At 39.5% G+C, this 19457-nt stretch overlaps 1 non-coding gene across 1 annotated transcript; it reads left to right on the plus strand.

The window, feature by feature from the left end:
- The first annotated feature begins 14985 nt into the window (after window positions 1-14985).
- LOC120109315 (small nucleolar RNA R71) lies at window positions 14986-15091 on the plus strand. Its single transcript, XR_005510250.3, has one exon. It is a non-coding gene; the product is annotated as a small nucleolar RNA R71 (small nucleolar RNA).
- The last annotated feature ends 4366 nt before the right edge of the window (window positions 15092-19457 follow it).

Below are 19457 nucleotides of genomic sequence, written 5' to 3' on the forward strand. Positions count from 1 at the left end.
TTTAGTCCTAATCCAATTAGGGTTTAACCAAATTATGAATCAATTGGGTTCAATCTATACTAGTCCTAATCCAATTAGAACTTGAATGAACCATGACTCAATTGAACTCTTCAATCCTAACCCAATTAGGAGTCATGGTGATTCATTAGATTAATAATTAATTAAGACTTAAGAAACCCTAATCGAATTAGGACTGATTTAATTTTAGTCCTAATCCAATTAGGACTCTAATTTGAATCCGAAGTCCTAATCCGATTAGGACTCTGGAAATCCTACTCCAAGTAGGAATCCAAATTTAATTCAAAACTCCTAATCTAATTAGGATTGTAGGAATCCTACTCCAAGTAGAAATCCCAGTCCTACTCCAAATAAGATTTTCAGTCCTAATCCAATTAGGACTCTAGAAATCCTACTTGAAGTAGGATTTGTGTTTAAGTCCAATTAATTAATTCCATTGTTCCTTCTTCAACTGATTATCAATCGAATTGATTACTTGTGATTCCTAATCATGATTCAACCATCGGATCGGTCAATGCCTCTAGTGTGTATGACCCCATAGGTTCTATTCTGACTGGTAGTGAGATATATTATGATCTCTATCATAATATCATTGAAAACTCCTTTCAATGGGTCGGAACGGTTCCAACTCTAGTCATTAGGGTTCTAACTAGAATCTTTACCCTCTGAGGATTATAAAGTCAGCTTCTAGACATTTAACTCATATCCTATAGAACAACCGTTTGACCAAACCTAATTATAAAGACTGGCTCAGCAAATTTCAAAATAGTTTTGAATTGTGAGAAATTAGGGTATGTGCTAGACCATGGAATCCCCGTGTTACCAATCTGTCCGATCACTGATCAGCGTAAGACGCATGCTAAGTGGATGAACAATGACAATAAAGTTAGGTGCTGCATAAGGTGCTGCACAATGGCATCCATGTCCAATGAATTACAATGCCAGCATGAGAACATGAGACTGCCAGGGACATATTAAATCACCTACAAGAGTTGTATGGTGATCAGAGTCGCGCAGCATATTTTGAAGTGTCCAAGAGGCTCTTCAAGGCAAAGATGCGTAAGGGACAGTCTGTCCATGATCACTGTTTGACTATGATCAAAGACCTAGAGGAGCTTGAGAAGCTCGGTATGACCATGCATAAGGAATTGCAAATAGATCTGATCCTGCAATCCCTTCTAGATTCATATGAACAGTTTATAGTAGACTACCATATGAACAAGATTGTATGCACCAAAAATAGAATTGTTAAATAAATTGGTAACTACCTTAGGAACCTTGAAGAGTTCAAGGGGCATCATTCTCGCTATCGAGTTGGTTTCTACTTCCAAGAGAGAGTCTATCTGGAAGAAAAAGAAGCCTGCAAAGAAGCAGAAAAAGGACAAGAAGCCAAGTAAGGAAGTTCCAAGAAAAAGATCAATTGTAAGGAAAAGTGTTTCCATTGCATAATGGACGGCCATTGGAAGAGGAACTGTCCTACATACATAGAAAGCATAAAGAACATGAAGGGTGACAGACCTTCAGAAGGTATGTCAAAAATGCTCAGGATACTTGGGTACTGTTACCTATTGCTAGCAGAAATTTGATTTCTGTATCTTGTTTAGCACAGAAAGATTTTTATAAGACTACTGTTCTATTTATTTGAGAAATAAATCGGTTCAACGTGGTTTTACGATTGACAGTCTCTATCACATACATATGGATATATCTGTGAATGTATTTGAACAAACAGTAAATACCATAGGATCTAATAGATCCAGAAATAAGATAAATCTAAAGTATTTGTGGCACCTCAGACTTGGCCACATAGGAGAAGATAGAATAAACAAATCGGAGAAACATGAGCTTTTGGGCTCATTGACTTTCGAGTCATATTCGATTTGTGAATTCTGCCTTCAAAGAAAGATGGCCAAATTATCCTTTGTAGGACACAGGAAGGTCTACTAAAATACTTACCCTAGTACACACTGATGTGTGTGGCCCATTCGATGTGCAGGCTAGGGGTTGTAATTTTTACTTTATTAACCGATGATTACTCATGGTATGGATATGTGTATGATACACAAATCTGCAACTTTTGAAAGCTTCAAAGAGTTAAGATATGAAGTAGAAAAATAAACAGAAAAACTCATTAAGGTTCTTCGATTAAATCGAGGAGGTGAATACCTTAGTGGAGAGTTTCGTGATTATCTCAAGGAGAATGGTATAGTTTCATAATGAACTCCTCCTAGTACACCTCAGATCAACGGAGTGTCAGAGAGGAGGAATCGGACTCTATTGGATATGGTCCGGTCCATGATGAACTTCACTGATGTACCCTTGTTTCTTTAGATAGATGCCCTATTTTCATCTATTTACATATTGAATAGTGTTTCCTCTAAGTCTGTTCCTACCACGCCGTAGGAGATATAGCATGGTAAGAATCCGAGTCTTGGTCATCTCAAGATTTGGGGATGTCTAGCCCACGTCAAGCGACAACAGGCGGACAAGTTAGAGGATAGGATAATTAATGCTTGTTTTATTAGATATCCTAAAAGAGTTATTAGGATACGATTTTTACGTCCCAAAGGATCACAAAGTGTTTGTGAGTCGACATGCTATCTTCATGAAAATAGTTTATCCTTGATAGAGGCAATGGGAGGAAAAATAAGCTCTAAGAGAAAGTCACTGAAAAGCAACGAGCCATTGTGCTTATGGAACCTATTCATATTAAGCCAGTACACGTAGTACCTCCTCCACCTCGTAAATCTAGTAGGATCTTCCGTCCGCCTGAAAGGTACTTAGGTATGCTTACAGAGGATGTAGAGGAAGTGTTCCTCATGGGAGATAGAGATCAAGGTAAGGATCCCAATACCTACAACGAGGCGATGTTAGACATCGATTTCGAGAGATGGCTGGAAGCAATGAAGTCAGAGTTGGACTCCATGCATTCCAACCAAGTCTGAACCTTAGTAGATTCACCAAAAGGTATAGTACCTATTGGGTGTAAATGGATCTACAAGAGAAAATTAAGTTTGGATGGCTAGGTAGAGACCTATAAGGCAAGGCTAATGGCAAAAGGTTATAGTCAGTGCGAAGGCACTGAATATCAGGATACTTTTTCACCTGTAGCCATGCTGAAGTCCATTCGAATATTGCTTGATATTGCAGCATAATATGATTATAAGATATTGTGATGGTGATCACAAGGTCTGCAAACTGCAAATGTCCTTCCATGGACTAAAGCAAGCATCTCGGAGTTGGAATACTCGTTTCAACGATGTAATCAAATCGTTTGATTTCATCAAGAATGAAGAGAAACCATGTGTTTATAAGAAGGGTTAGTGGGAGGGCTATTGTATTCCTCGTGTTGTACATGGATGATATTCTTCCAATTGGAAATGGTGTTCCCAAGCTAACTTAGGTCAAGGTATGGTTGTCTAAGGATTTCTCCATAAAAGACTTTGGAAAATCATCCTATATTTTGGGAATTAAGGTCTATAGAGATAGATCTAAAAGGATGCTTGTCCTGTCACAGAATATTACATAGAGGGAGTGCTGAAGAGGTTCGGCATGGAAACCTCTAAAAGGGGATTATTATCCCTTAGGCATGGGATAAATCTCTCCAAGAAGATATGCCCCAACACATCTGAAGAGATTCAGCGAATGAGCAAGATCTCTTATGCTTCGGCTATAGGGAGCCTCATGTATACCATGCTATGTACGTGATATGATATAGTATATGCTGTGAGTGTCACGAGCATATATCAGTCAAATCCAGGCAAGAAGCACTTGATAGATATGAAGAATAGTCTTAAGTACTTGAGAAGAACTAAAGGACATGTTCTTGGTCTTTGGAAGAATATCAGAGTTGAAGGTAGAAGGATGCACACATATTGATGATAGAAAGTCTACATCAGAATATGTGCAATGATGGTTCAGTAAGTTGGAAGAGTTCTAAACAACCGATCATTGTAGATTCTACCTTAGAAGCTGAATGTTAAGCCGTATCTAAGGGTGCAGAGAAAACCTTCTAGTTTAAGAAGTTCATTGCTGAGTTAGGTGTAATGTCATCAAATGCCATAACACTCAACTGCGATAATAAAGGCACCATAGCACTAGCTAAAGAGTCAAGGTCTCACCAGAAACCAAAACACATAGAGCGGCGGTTTAACCTAATAAGCGATTACCTCGAAAAGAAATAAGTAAAGGATCAGAGAGTAGACTCCACAGGAAATATGGTGGACCCATTGACTAAGCAGCTAAGCCGACAGAAAACTAAAGCGCATCTTGAAAAGATGGGGCTTTAGATTTATGGCTGATTGGCTTTAGTGCAAGTGGGAGATTGCTAGAAGTATGCCCTAGAAGCCAATTTGGCTGATGTATTATTTTATTCTGGGACATAAATTTGTACTTGACCTTATTATGAATTTATTAAGTTGGGCATTCTTCTCATTCATGTTCTTATGTGTCTATGAATCGTCCAAGGAATTAATAAGATGATGACGCATATTCTCAAGAGTTGAAAATTTGAGCCATGTGTCATTAGTGATTAATTTCTAAATGCTCCTGATCAATGGATCATCACGAGGACGGTGATCGATCCGATGAGATCAATGCACATATCGTTTTCCTTATGGATGGACGAGACTCGAGTCTACAGTGTAGGGACACTGAAGTGATAGTGCAGGTGCTTGTTAGAGAACAAGGGTACTGAGCGTGACCAAGATAAGAAGTCACTTGGATGTCTATTCACTCGTCAGTGACTTGCTTGATGTTGCAGTAGTGTGACTGGTCCTTTAACCTGCGGTGCTTCGGCTACTCACAGTGAGGTTATTGTAGTTTGACTGCACATATACATGGTCTCTAGACATATGGGTCCATGCAGTGTAGATTGGCTGCAGTAGGTTCACTGTAGGAGTAGGGTATGCACCTATATGGAATCTATCAACCTTGGTAGATAAGGAGAGATCCTATGTGATTTATAAGACTGAGTTCGTAAGACCTTGGCCGGGGCAGTAAAAATAGTGGAGAAAGAGTTTTTCACTCTCAAACTTAAGTCGAATAAATTTTGACATATGACAGACGATGGGGTTTGACGAGTTGTCCATGACCTCCGTCCTGTAGGGATCCACGATATTAGGACTGTATCATACGATAACTGCACCTAGAGATTCATTATTCTATTCTACTGGGTTGCCACTACATACTGCTAGGTGTCACTTGTGGATGTCGGAACTCACGGGCATTTACCTGATGATCGGTAAACCCTGATGAGTAGAACTGAAAGTGTTTTAGTCCACTGAAAGGTGTTTCAGTGATATTGAGATGGAGATCTCAATATGTCTCATTACCAGTTAGATTAGAACCTACGAGGTCACACACATTAGGGGTTCTGATTATTAGGATTGTCGAATTGTGATTTGGAATCACAATGTCAATGAGATTGATGTTTGAAATAACCCACTAAGAGTTAGTAAGTTAAATGGAAAAATTAAATAATTATAATTAGATTATAATTAAGTCGTTTATTGCTTATTAATTGAGTCAAATTATGTTGGGTCTGATCCAAAGAAATTTGACTCAAATCCTAGTCAAGAGTTGGCTAGATCGAGTCCCTGAAAACCCTGCCTAATTTAGCCTTTTTTTCTTGTATAGAGCCTCCCTCTTGATGCCTTATTTTGAGGAGTCAAAATAAGCAAGAGGGGGCAGCCAAGAGGGCAAGGAGGGGCGTGGCCCCCTCTCCTTCTTTGCTGGGAGCCAGCGCCCCTTGATTCTTTCAAGGGGCCCACCAATAAAGGAATGAAGCCAGGAATCATAGGATTCCTAGCGCCTAGGCTTTTAAAAACCCCTATTAATGAAGCCCCACCACAAGAGCATCCGTGAGACTTCTTCTCCCAGGCGTGGGGCAGCAAGGAAATTTTTTTTTGGTATTTTAAATCAGCAAGGAAAGGAAGAGAGAAAAGAATCAAGTTTCTTCTTCCTTTGAAGGCTGCACTAGGTGGGATCTTTGTGATTTCTTCTTCCTTCTTCTTCAACATCCAAGAGAGACTTTTGTAAGGAGCTAGCACCCCGGTAAAGCTCCATCTCTGATCTTCAGCAACCTCGTGTGGATACTTGTAGAGGCTGGATGTTTGTGCGGCTACAAAGGAACCAAACCACGATCATCGGTTGCGGTGTTCTTCTACCCGCACAAAGGTAAAGATGAGATCTTCATTTGAACTTTTATATTTCTAATTTGCTGGTAGTTTAATAATTCATAATTAATTATTAGATCTTAGTTTAGTCCCCATCTGAATTCAAAAGGGTTCTGAATCGTTCTGATTCAGAAAATTTTTGAAATCCACCCGTTCTTGTTCCGGCGTATGCGATGCACCGGGCCCGGCATGCGGATTCCGCTGCGATCGTTGCGCCGCTGCAGGGCAATCCAACACAGATGGCCAAGTAGAAACCTACAAGGCTAGATTGGTGGCAAAAGATTTCAGGTAAAAGTAAGAAATTGACTATGATGAAACTTTTTCACTAGTAGCTATGCTCAAATCTATTCGGACTTTGCTTGCAATAGCTGCATACTATGATTATGAAATCTGGCAGATGGATGTCAAAACCGTCTTCCTTAATGGTCATCTTGAGGAAGAGGTTTACATGACACAGCCAGAAGGATTTATCTCAAGTAAGAGAGCAAATTAAGTATGCAAGCTTAAGAGAACCATTTATGGATTAAAGCAAGCATTGAGGAGTTGGAACATCCATTTTGATACAACAGTCAAAGAGTTTGGTTTTATCAAAAATATGGATGAACCATGTGTGTACAAGAAGACTAGTGGGAGTGTCATTGTCTTCTTAATATTGTATGTAGATGACATACTGATCATTGGAAATGATATTCCAATGTTATAATCGGTCAAGACTTGGATATCAAAAAGCTTTTCCATGAAAAACTTGGGAGAAGCATCCTATATACTTGGTATAAAGATCTATAGGGATAGATCTAAAAGGATGCTAGGCTTGTTCCAGTCTAGGTACATAGATCATGTGCTGAAAAGATTCAGCATGGAAGGAAGTAAAAGAGGTTACTTGCCTATGAGTCATGGCATACGTCTCTCTAAGAAGATGTCTTCTAAGACATCTGAAGAGAGAAATAGAATGAATTCTATTCCCTATGCTTCGGCAGTAGGATCGATTATGTATGCTATGCTATGTACTAGGCCTGATGTTGCTTATGCCTTAGGCATAAACAAGCAGATTCCAGGCTGATCCAGGAGAGGATCATTGGATAGCTGTGAAAAATATTCTTAAGTACTTGAGAAAGACTAAAGATATTTTTCTAGTTTATGGAGGATCTGAGTTGAAACTAGAAGGATTTTCTGATTCTAGTTTTCAGTCAGACCTAGATGATAGCAAGTCCACTTTAGGATATGTTTTTACCCTAAATGGTGGTGCAGTGAGCTGGAAGAGTTCCAAACAGCAAACTGTAGCTGATTCAACTACTGAGGCGGAATACATTGCTGTAAGTGAAGCCGCTAAGGAAGCTGTCTGGATGAAGAAGTTTATCTCTGAGTTAGGAGTAGTTCCTGAGATTGCTGGACCAGATCCAGTTTATTGTGATAACACTGGAGCTGTCGCTCAAGCGAAGGAACTAAGGTCTCATCACAAATCCAAGCACATTCTAAGATGCTTCCATCTTGTTCGAGAGATTGTCGAGAGACAAGACATAGTCATTGAACAAGTAGATACAAAGAACAACCGAGCAGATCCGTTCACTAAAGCTCTACCACAACAGCAGTTCGATCGCCACTTTGATTGTATGGGGATGAAATATAAGAGCGATTGGTTTTAGTGCAAGTGGGAGATTGAAAGAGTAGATGTCCTACAAGTCAATCGCAATATATATTGCGAAAGGTTTTTCTTTTGATTTGTCCAAATCATGTACATGACATTTAAATATGAATAAAGGCATTGTGTTTTATCATATGCTGTTGATTATATTTGTGATAAACTCCTTAGATTAGGGCAATGGTTTTGAGGCTATGATGAGATCATACTAGTGAGACCTAAAACCCTAAAATCCTAATCTTAAATATTTCCAGTCATTGGTACATTGAGTCGGGGATCAATGATTACCGGAAATACCGGCACGTCTTATGTATGCTCGATGTAGAAGGTGATTGATCTCACAATCATTTGTGTGGAGACACTAATACAAAGATGTGGGTGCTCATTAGAAGAATGAGTTCACTGAATTGACCTACAAAGAGAAATCTTATGAAGTCTTACTTATATGTCAAAAGATGATTCTCTTAGTGAGAGTTGTGCAACTGATCCTATGACCTGAGATCACCATGGTATTTTATGCACATGAACCCATGTTTTGGTTTACACTCATTCATGACAATAAGTTGGGTACGAGGTCTTCTGGATATGGTGAATTGTGTACGAAGATTATGAGTAGGTCAACAAGAAATTAATCACTTCTAGTAAGAGAAGATAGCATCCTATTTATTCTAATTATATGATAATTCAGGAAGCCTTTGATCAAAGCAGAATGAAAATTAGAAAGAGTTTCTAATGTTTCATTATTTGAATTATTATTAAAAGATTGAGAAAAATATGAATATGAAATTGAGTTTAACATATATTCATACTCATATACATATTTGGGATGCAGTTTGATTAAAGGATTGAATTGCACGGTAACTTGCCACTGAAGGATATTTTTGGTATTTCCACCAAATTTCATATTTTTCGGGTACACATGATACATTGCTAGACGTCAATCTTGTCTTATAGGTTTGATCGAATTAATGAGTTTAATTCGATCACCAATTAGAAAAGATTCTAATTGTTAAGTTTGGATTCGCGTAGTTTGGACTTAAATCGATTAGAAGAGTTCTAATCAAGTTGGGTCAACTCGCACTCACACCTATTGCTGGCTAAGTATGGAACCCAATGGGTCACACACAAGGAAACTTATCAAGGGTCTAATTGGATTAGATCATGTTTGCAAGATAAACATCCTAGCAGGTGTTGCAAACCTTAGCTCCTGATTCGAATTGGATTCGAATCTGATTTGAATTAGATTTGAATCTGATTCTTAATTGATCTAATTTGATTAGATCATGTTCTAATATGGGTTAGCCAAAAGTTGGCACCTAATTGGCTTGTTTTGAGTCTAATTGGATTAGATTTGATAAATCATTTATTTTTGACCGTTAGATCTTCATCTACCGTTGGATGAAGACATAATGGTGAGTTGGTTTGAACCCAATTAGATTGGGTTAAGAAAGGCTTTTAATCATGACCATTTGATCTTCATCAGCAATTGGATGAAGACATAATATGATTATGATGAGGCGCCTTGCATTGGGACCATTGGATCATCTTAGAACCGTTGGATGATGACATAACTCCCCTTACTCATGGCGCCTTGCATTCTAGCCCTTGGATCTTCATCAAGAGATGATGGATGATCAAGATTCATGGCGTGATGGATCAGCATTTGATGTTGACTTGGTCAACATCAGATGGCGTGAAGATGGACTTATGATGGCGTGAAAAAGGAGAGTGCCGCATGAGGTGTTTTGGATAAGGATGCCATAACCACCTCTTCACATGATACGCCTCCCTATTTTGTTGGCGCCTCATCCTAGAGATGGCTCTTCATTTGATCACGCCTCCATCCACTTATCATGCCCCTTCATGTAGGGATGTATGATCGGTTCTTTCAATTTCAAATGTAAACCACGCAATAGCACGTATCCTGTAGAATAGTGATTACGGATGTCGGTCCACAGGGATTGGAGATAAGTTATTTTTTTTAGTAATAAATCAAAAAGAAGAGTTTGCTAACTTGAATTAACTAAATTGAACTATAAGTATGAATTAGAATTTATCAGATTAAATGGATCTAGGGTTTGGAATCCACCACGTAGCATTGCATTAGGGACTGTGTTCTAATTTTTTATCTTTTGGAGAGGCGTGCAAATTGGCTACAAGCCTTTTAAAATAAAAACATAAAGAGTTTTAGGAAGATCCATCTTCGGTATAGCATGAAGTGTCTACCTAAGTATGCTAATCTAGGGTGCAGCACACCTCATCTTCCTAGGCATGGATCATCTTAGACTACTTTAGCAAATATGAATAGTAACTGGCATGCTCAAGGTTTAAACAACATAAAAGAAATTTTCATTGAGAATGAGAATTTAAACAAACTCCAAAAAGATTAAAAGAGTAAGAACTACAATGCCCTAATACATTACTAGGGCTTCATCCAGCCCTAGATTGGACGTTTAGCTGCGCATAGCTTCCGGACGTCCTCCCATCTTCATAATAAAAAAAACTCTTCCCACGTTTGGCATCCCAGCGTCCCTTCAAAACTCCTCTATCCTTCCCGGTCCTCCTCCCCTGTTCGCAGAGTAATCTCCTCTTTTATAGCCCCCCCTTCTTCTCACGGTTTCATTCAAAATTTAAATTCAATTTCCGCAGAGCTGATTTGCTCCAGCTGGATGACTGGATCCGGGGGATTTGAAGTTAATTCATATGGGGAAAAGCTGGATCTTGGCTTTGCGGAGGGGAGGAATCCGGAAGCTGAAGTGTTGATCGCGGAGAAGAGTTGGAAGCGAAGGCTGGATCCTTGCGGGCAGTGGGCGTGATCCGATGCTTCTTCAACGCGGAAGATGATCTGGATTTGGTGGAAGGTGAATAACGATCGATCACGCTGAGATGCACAGAGGATGCGGATGAGAAGAAGGCTGCGGACGTGCTGGGATGCGATCTGATCTTGAAACAGGTGATTTTTTTGGACATGATCGGCTGGGAGGAAATCTTGGAAGATGGTGCTTGACTCGCGGACGCTGGGAAGATTGCATCACGGGAGGAAATCAAATCTGGAGCAAGAAATAAGAGCTGAATGATCTTTGCAATAGTTCGGATGTTGAAGACTGATCCGTTGGTGGTTGAAGGTCATTGCGGAGGGGAGGAATCCGAGTTTGATGATCTGAGAAATCCCCTGCTTCGGGTGCTGGATTGGAGCCAGCTGGGAGGGAGATGAACTGGGAGATGAACGAGATGTGAGCTGGGATGATCTCTGCTGATTTGGGAAGATTGCAATGCGGGAGGGACGCGGAGAAGGCTCGGATGCGATTGAATGCGAACGGGAGGAAGAAGAAGGAATGGATACAGCTGAGCTGGGAGATGGGCTCTGTTTTGGAGTTGGGGGAAAACATGTGGTTTTTAAGTCGTGAGCTGGGATTTATTCGAGGAAGGAGATGAAGATGTTGAGATTCAGAATCGGCTAGGAGGAGTTCTTTGAACGCGGAAGCGGGGGAGGATGCGGAGGATCATGCGGCTTGTTCTGAAACAGGGGAAGAGAAAAAAAAATAAAATAATGTGGAAGATGAATACGGGAATGAGGGAGGATATGTGAATTTTTTTATTATTTATATTTCTTCTTCTCTTTTTTTTTTAGAAAAGTGGTTGGCGTCCACTCGGATAGGTTGGAAGGGCTTTGTTCTGAATCTAAAATAAAGGAAGTTTGGATACATGGAGAAAATGGGAGAGGCCTCTATTTTGCTAAGTTGGGACGCTTGGTGCCCACGGGAAATATGACGTGGACAAAGGAATGGGTAGCTTCATGCACATGTGGGAGAAAATAGTCCACACATGGAACAGATTGGGACTAGTTCGTGAATGGGTTGACTCGACCTGCACACACATTAAACTAAATCAATATAGAAAATTAAACCAAACTTGAATTACCTCTAATAATTTATTAAAATGCAATGAAGAGGGGAAATACATTTTTTTATATTTAAATTTAAAATATGTGAATAACAATAATAATTAGTGCTATGTAAAATAGATAAATTTATACATTATTTAGCACTTATCACACCCCCAAACCTACATTTTGCTAGTCCTCGAGCAAAATAGAAAAGAAATTAACTCATTTTCGCAGGAATCGCGATTGCATTTATCGTATGCAATAAGGCTTTAAACCCCTAGATGGCCCTAGTGGACGAGTTTTGTCTCGTGAAGGTTTCCAGCTCAGATACCCACAAACTGCTGTCTCTACCCAAAGATTTTTTTTTTTATATAAAATCTAATTTCAAATGCATAAGTGCCAAGAATTTCAAAAGTACACAAAGTTTTAGTTACTAAGTCAGCCTAAATTCTAGGTAAAAATGCAATTTAAGTTGAGGTTATTAAGTTTCCGTTAGGGAGTTGTAAGACTTATTTATACTGGAGTGCTCGGTGAAATCTGGACCGCACACAAGCTAAGGGTTCAGATCTCCAAAATATTGCTAAGATCAGTAGTTTCCAAGGATTGGTCGAAAGGGACCTACTCACTGATTCAAAATCATCTTATCTGCAGAATTTCGAGAATTATGGATGTTTACTTTAGTACCTCACGGGCTTTATCTGTAATATTCCAGTTTACTCGAATTTTTACAACGACAGCTTTCACACTATTATGTTTTTCAAGGTCAATACAGAATTTTTTTTTTTTAAGAAAAGATGTATAAATTGTGCACTTTTACTCTTGTGGTGATTTCTCCGTGTAACGAGCAATCTGTCGACAGCTCTCACACCAGTTGGCATAAGATGTTGGGCATCAAGACTCCCCTACAGACTTATGCTCGGAGTCCTCATCACAAGCCCACTTGACCTTTGACAATAGGTAGCCCTTTTCGATGTTCCTAACTAAATCCATTTTTATTGATGATTTCCTTTTTTTTTGGATTAGATAAGTAAGATTCATCAAGGTCCAAGGTTGCTACTATATTTATCAACATAATGTTGAGCCTAGACCTTAGAAGGATCGGCCAGTGTGTAGTGAAATTCCAAAATATAAATTAGCATACAACTTCCTAAAAGAAACTTTAAAAAAAAAACTTAAATTTATATTACTTCCGACTAGTCATTGGGCTTTTTAGATTTTATATACCTTGCGTGTTTATCATTCTTGCATTAATGTATAGAAATTAGGTTTTAAAAGCTTTTTTTGTCATAAAAATCCAGATGAAGACCCCTAAACCTAAATCTGACATTGTGAAGTGAAAACGAATGCAAGAGATGCAAACAAAACAAAAATGCTTAAAAATACTTAAAAATATCTCCAAACCTAAATCTAACATTGTCCTCAATGTTAAAGAAATCTAAGAGAATTGGGTTGCCTCCCAATAAGCGCTAAGTTTATTGTCTTCAGCCAGACACAGTGAGGTAGTTTTTGCATCTCTTTCTATGAGTTCATCTATTTTGTCTATCATAAAATACTCAATTTTTCTCGCGGGTTGGTCGTCCGCATTGAACACATTTAATTTTACCTTCATGTTCCCAAATGATATGTTCATTACCCCTGTTCTACAATTGATGCATGCATTGGCTGTTGCTAAAAAGGGGTGCCCAAGGATCATGGAGATTTGTTTCTTAGGATTAGGTTCATGTTCCATATCAAGAACGATGAAATCTACTGAAAAATAAAATTTGTCTACCTTGACAAGAACATCTTCAATTATCCCACATGGTGTTTTTACAGATCGATCAGCCAATTGAAGGGATATCGAGGTTGGTTTTAACTCACCTAAACCAAGTTTCTCATAAACTGAATAAGGTAAAAGGTTGACACTTGCCCCTAGATCTAAGAGTGCTCGATCAATGAAATTATTTCCTAAGACACAGGAGATGGTGGGAGCACCAGGATCTTTGAATTTTGGAGGGGTGTTGTGTTGGAGAATAGAATTCACTTGCTCAGTTAGGAAGACCTTTCTACGCACATGTATCCTAGATTTTCGCTTTTGGGTACAAAGGTCTTTGAGAAATTTAGCATAGGAGGGAACTTGTCTAATAGCATCAAGAAGCGGAAGGTTGATTTTAACTTGTTTGAAAACCTCCATCATCTCCTCTAGTGAAGTTCCCTTTTTGTCAAAGGAAGAGGATGAATTAAGAGCTTCAGGAAATGGGGCCTTTGGAATGTGAGTTTTGGCAGAAGGTTGACTAGCTGAAGAAGAAGAAGAAGGTTTTAGATTTTCATTTGACACATTTCTATCCTCTTCTTCACTTTCCTTATTATTGTCCTCCCCAATCTTATTGTCTACTACACGTCCACTCCTTAGAGTAGTCAAAGCATTGGCTTGTTCATGATGAATTGCATTTAATTGATTTTCTCGAGCCATGTATTGTCTCCTAGGATTACTTAGTGGTTGGCTTGGAAGCTTTCCTTCCTCTCGCTTGTTCAGTGCATTAACTAGTTGCCCCATTTGGGATTCTAGCTTGGCGATGGATTGTGTGTGAGAGTGCACTAATTGTGTAATAGTTTCCAAACCTTGAAGGGCGTTCAACATTTTCTCCTCAAAGGTTGTGTTTCTTTGGGGTGGAGGAGGAGTGTGTTGAAATTGAGTCGAGGGACGGTAGGGATGAATGTTTTGTGGGGTTTGAAAATTCTGAGGATTTTGAAAATTTTGGGAATAAGGTTGGGCTGTATTCGAAGCTTGCTGCTTCCAAGAAAAGTTTGGATGATTCCGCCATCCTGGGTTATATGTATTGGAAAATGGGTCATTGCCCGGTCTAGGCTATGTTTGAGCAGCATTGATGTGTTCTTGCACGAGTTCGGGGAATTGGGGCGCTGAAGGGCACTCATGAATAGGGTGGGATGGGCTAGAACAGATAGTACACACTTGTGCTTGGAAAGAGTTAATGTAATGCCCACCTATCATCAGTTGGTCAATCTTATGGGACAATGCATCTACCTTGTTAGACAGGTCCATAGAATGACTTATTTCACAAATGGTCCCTTTTCTTTGAGAACTCAGGGATGCTTGACGAGAACAGGAAGCATGGTGGAGGGAGTTTTCATTTAGATTTTCAAATAATTGCCATGCTTCATGCTCATTTTGAAGCATGAATGTCCCCCCGCATGCGGCATCAATCATCTGACGGTTTCGTTCAGTCAATCCGTCATAGAAATATTGCACTAGCTGCCATTTAGGTATTTGATGATGTGGGCATTTACGGATTAGGTCCCGAAATCTCTCCCAAGTTTCATAAAATTTTTCTTCCTCAGTTTGGGAGAAGCTTGTGATGGCACGTCTAAACTGGTTCGTTCTTCATATGGAAAAGTATTTTTTTAGGAATTCTTGTTGCATTTGATCCCAAGAACGAATCGAGTTGGCTTCTAAAGAATTCAGCCATTGTTTGGCTCTATCTTTATAGGAGAAGGGGAATAATCTAAGTTTCAAAGCATCATCAGTGAAATTCTGAATCTTGACAATGGTGCAAATCTCAAGAAATTCATCCAAGTGTTTATATGGGTCTTCGTTGGTGAGCCCATAAAAAGATGGGAGCATTTGGATCACACTAGACTTTATTTCATATTGTACAGCTGCTACTTCAGGTAATCGAATGCAAGATGGGGAAGTGTAAATGGTGGGAGTAAATTACTCCCTCAGGAGTTTGGGTTGTTCTTCAGCCATCTCAGGAGGTGGGGATGATTCTATTGTTCTGATCTCAGCTCGAATATTTCTAAGGGTCCGTTCTATTTCAAGGTCAAAAGGTAATAGGTCACATAATCTAGAACGACTCCCTTGCATACACTAGTACTTGATCAATCAAGCATGCAATAAAAGAAAAACACATCAATCCTTGTATTTGTCCTAAAATCACTAGACAGCTCCTAACTGGTTTGAAGAGGGCACTTAAGCCTCCAATCCGATCTATGAACCGAGTTGACCAGGTAAGTTCCCAGGTAAGTGGAGGGGTCACGATGCGTTCGCAAAGGTCCCACTTAAAATCCACTTGCCTCGAACAGATGAACTATCTTCCTTATAGGGACAAAGCTTGCTTAGACATCAACTAAGCCACAGAGCGAAATTGGTGCAACTTTCGGTGATCTTCGTCCTATTGAGCTCGAATGTCCCTAGGAGCCAACGTCTAATTGATTTTAATTAAAGTGACACTATGTGAGATTGAGTTCACCTAAGTTGGGCAAGAATCCGGTGATGAAATCCGGCTCTTATCTTATTGGGGTGATTGCCCTTACTAAGTGCAGATTAATTGGTGTATGTGTATCTGGCATGCATTCACAATTTTGCTGAAATTAAAATTAAACAATCACCACAAAATGTTAAGCTAATAATAAATTTAAACAAGAAAGGTTTAGAGGTTACTAAAGAAAATTTCTCCAGCAATTAAAATTTTTAGGCAAACCTCTACAGCATTTCTTTTCCAGCAGTTCTCTTTTTGATCATCCCATATTTTTTTCTTCGATTCCTGATCGAATAATATAAAAAGAAAAATTAAAAATTAGTGAGAGAGAAAGAGGAGATAAGAAAAGTAACAATAATAGAAAATAATTTTTATTTTATTTTAGATATATATATATATATTTTTGAAAGTTTTTTTCAATTAATTTTTTTTTTAATGATAGGAAAAATAACTATGCTAGCAATTCCCGGCAACAGCGCCAAAAATTGATCGGTTATTTCAATTTCAAAAGTAAACCACGTAATAGCACGTATCCTGTAGGATAGTGATTACGGGTGTCGGTCCACAGGTATTGGAGATAAGTTATCTTTTTTAGTAATAAATCAAAAAGAAGAGTTTGCTAACTTGAATTAACTAAATTGAACTATAAGTACGAATTAAAATTTATCAGATTAAATGGATCTAGGGTTTGAAATCCACCGCGTAGCATTGCATTAGGGACTGTGTTCTAAATTTTTATCTTTTGGAGAGGCATGCAAATTGGCTACAAGCTTTTTAAAATAAAAACATAAAGAGTTTTAGGAAGATCCATCTTCGGTATAGCATGAAGTGTCTACCTAAGTATGCTAATCTAGGGTGCAGCACACCTCATCTTCCTATGCATGGATCATCTTAGACTACTTTAGCAAATATAAATAGCAACTGGCATGCTCAAGGTTTAAACAACATAAAAGAAATTTTCATTGAGAATGAGAATTTAAACAAACTCCAAAAAGATTAAAAGAGTAAGAACTACAATGCCCTGATACATTACTAGGGCTTCATCAAGCCCTAGATTGGACGTTTAGCCGCGTATGGCTTCCGGACGTCCTCCCATCTTCATAATAAAAAAAACTCTTCCCATGTTTGGCATCCCAGCATCCCTTCAAAACTCCTCTATCCTTCCCGGTCCTCCTCCCCTGTTCGCAGAGTAATCTCCTCTTTTATAGCCCCCCCTTCTTCTCACGGTTTCATTCAAAATTTAAATTCAATTCTCCGCAGAGCTAATTTGCTCCAGCTGGATGACTGGATCCGGGGGATTTGAAGATAATTCATATGGGGAAAAGCTGGATCTTGGCTTTGCGGAGGGGAGGAATCCGGAAGCTGAAGTGTTGATCGCGAAGAAGAGTTGGAAGCGAAGGCTGGATCCTTGCGGGCAGTGGGCGTGATCCGATGCTTCTTCTACGCGGAAGATGATCTGGATTTGGTGGAAGGTGAATAACGATCGATCACGCTGAGATGCACAGAGGATGCGGACGAGAAGAAGGCTGCGGATGTGCTTGAATGCGATCTGATCTTGAAACAGGGGATTTTTTTGGACGTGATCGGCTGGGAGGAAATCTTGGAAGATGGTGCTTGACTCGCGGACGCTGGGAAGATTGCATCATGGGAGGAAATCAAATCTGGAGCAAGAAATAAGGGCTAAATGATCTTTGCAATAGTTCGGATGTTGAAGACTGATCCATTGGTGGTTGAAGGTCATTGCGGAGGGGAGGAATCCGGGTTTGATGATCTGAGAAATCCCCTGCTTCGGGCGCCGGATTGGAGCCGGCTGGGAGGGAGATGAACGAGATGTGAGCTGGGACGATCTCTGCTGATTTGGGAAGATTGCATCACGGGAGGGACGCGGAGAAGGCTCGGATGCGATTGAATGCGAACAGGAGGAAGCGGAAGGAATGGATACGGCTGAGCTGGGGGATGGGCTCTGTTTTGGAGCTGGGGGAAAACATGTGGTTTTTAAGTCGTGAGCTGGGATTTATTCGGGGAAGGAGATGAAGATGTTGAGATTCAGAATCGGCTGGGAGGAGTTCTTTGAACGCGGAAGCGGGGGAGGATGCAGAGGATCATGCGGCTTGTTCTGAAACAGGGGAAGAGGAAAAAAAATAAAATAATGTGGAAGATGAATACGGGAATGAGGGAGGATATGTGAATTTTTTTATTATTTATATTTCTTCTTTTTTTTTTTTTTAGAAAAGTGGTTGAGGTCCACTCGGGTAGGTTGGAAGGGCTTTGTTCTGAATCTAAAATAAAGGAAGTTTGGATAGTGATTACGGGTATCGATCCACAGGGATTGGGGTATAATTGTTTTTCTTTAAAAATAAAAATATTTAAAGCGATGAATTTGTGAAGACTATTAAACTAAAAAATTTAATAAAAGAAAATACAATTAAAAGGATATCAGTTGGAGGAACCTAGGGCAAGGAATTCACCACTAACATCGGAACAAGGGTTATTTATATTTTAATTTATTCTTGGATTAACATGCAAATTGGCTACAAGCCTAATAAGCATTTAAATAAAAATTCACAAAAGTAATTTGGGCATAATCCATCTTCAGTTGGCATGAAATGTCTACCCTAATCTAAGGTGGTAGCACATCGCATCTTTCCTAAGCATGGACTATCTTATATTTACCTAGTGATCATGAAGAACAGTTATATGAACATCATACTTAAAATCACAGAAATTAAATATGATTCAAAAGAAGATATCCATTAAAAACAACAAGTTCATACAACTCCAAGAACATAAAATAAAATATAAAACCCATGTCCCTGTGTTAGGGCTGCATCCAGCCCTAGAGAAGAAATCAGCCTTCCATGAAGTTGTGGGCGGCAGCAGCAGCACAGCAGCGGGCTCCCATTTGCATCATGATCAGCTTCTTTTCTTCCTCCCTCAGCACTTCATTCTTATTTTTATATACATGGGAAGTTATTCCCAAAATATCCGAACCTCTCTCCCTCCTCTGTTTTTTTTATTTCTATGGGTCTCGGCTCCGAGAGATGATGATCCGAAGAAGGGAGGCCTCCCCCTTTTATAGCTGCAACCTCCCCCTCTCTCCTCTTCTGTTCCGAGTGCATGATAAGGATGAAAGGCTGGCAGATAACTCTTGATCGTGATCCTTGGACGCGGTGGAGACACGGAATGGAGCTGTGGCTGGATTCAGTTGATGGTGTGTGAGGAGATCTCGGAGGAAGAAAACGAACGTTGAAGGTTGGGAGGAATCCGTGGCGATGGAATGGATCTTGGCTTTGGGATAAGAATGAAGTCGGATTACGGAGGAATCGCTGGGATTCTGTTTCAACACAGGGGAATCCGGAAGAAGATCTTGGATGTTGGGAGGATGCGTTTGGTTATCGGTTGAAGCATAGATAAGCTGGAGCTTTGAACACGGAAGGGATAAGGATGTGAGATCGATCCGGTCGTTGGAACAGGGAGCT

The sequence above is a fragment of the Phoenix dactylifera genome, chromosome 6 (assembly GCF_051530095.1).
Source record: "Phoenix dactylifera cultivar Ajwa chromosome 6, Ajwa_hap1_PhDact_Kaust_v1.1, whole genome shotgun sequence".
Classification (NCBI taxonomy): Eukaryota; Viridiplantae; Streptophyta; class Magnoliopsida; order Arecales; family Arecaceae; genus Phoenix; species Phoenix dactylifera.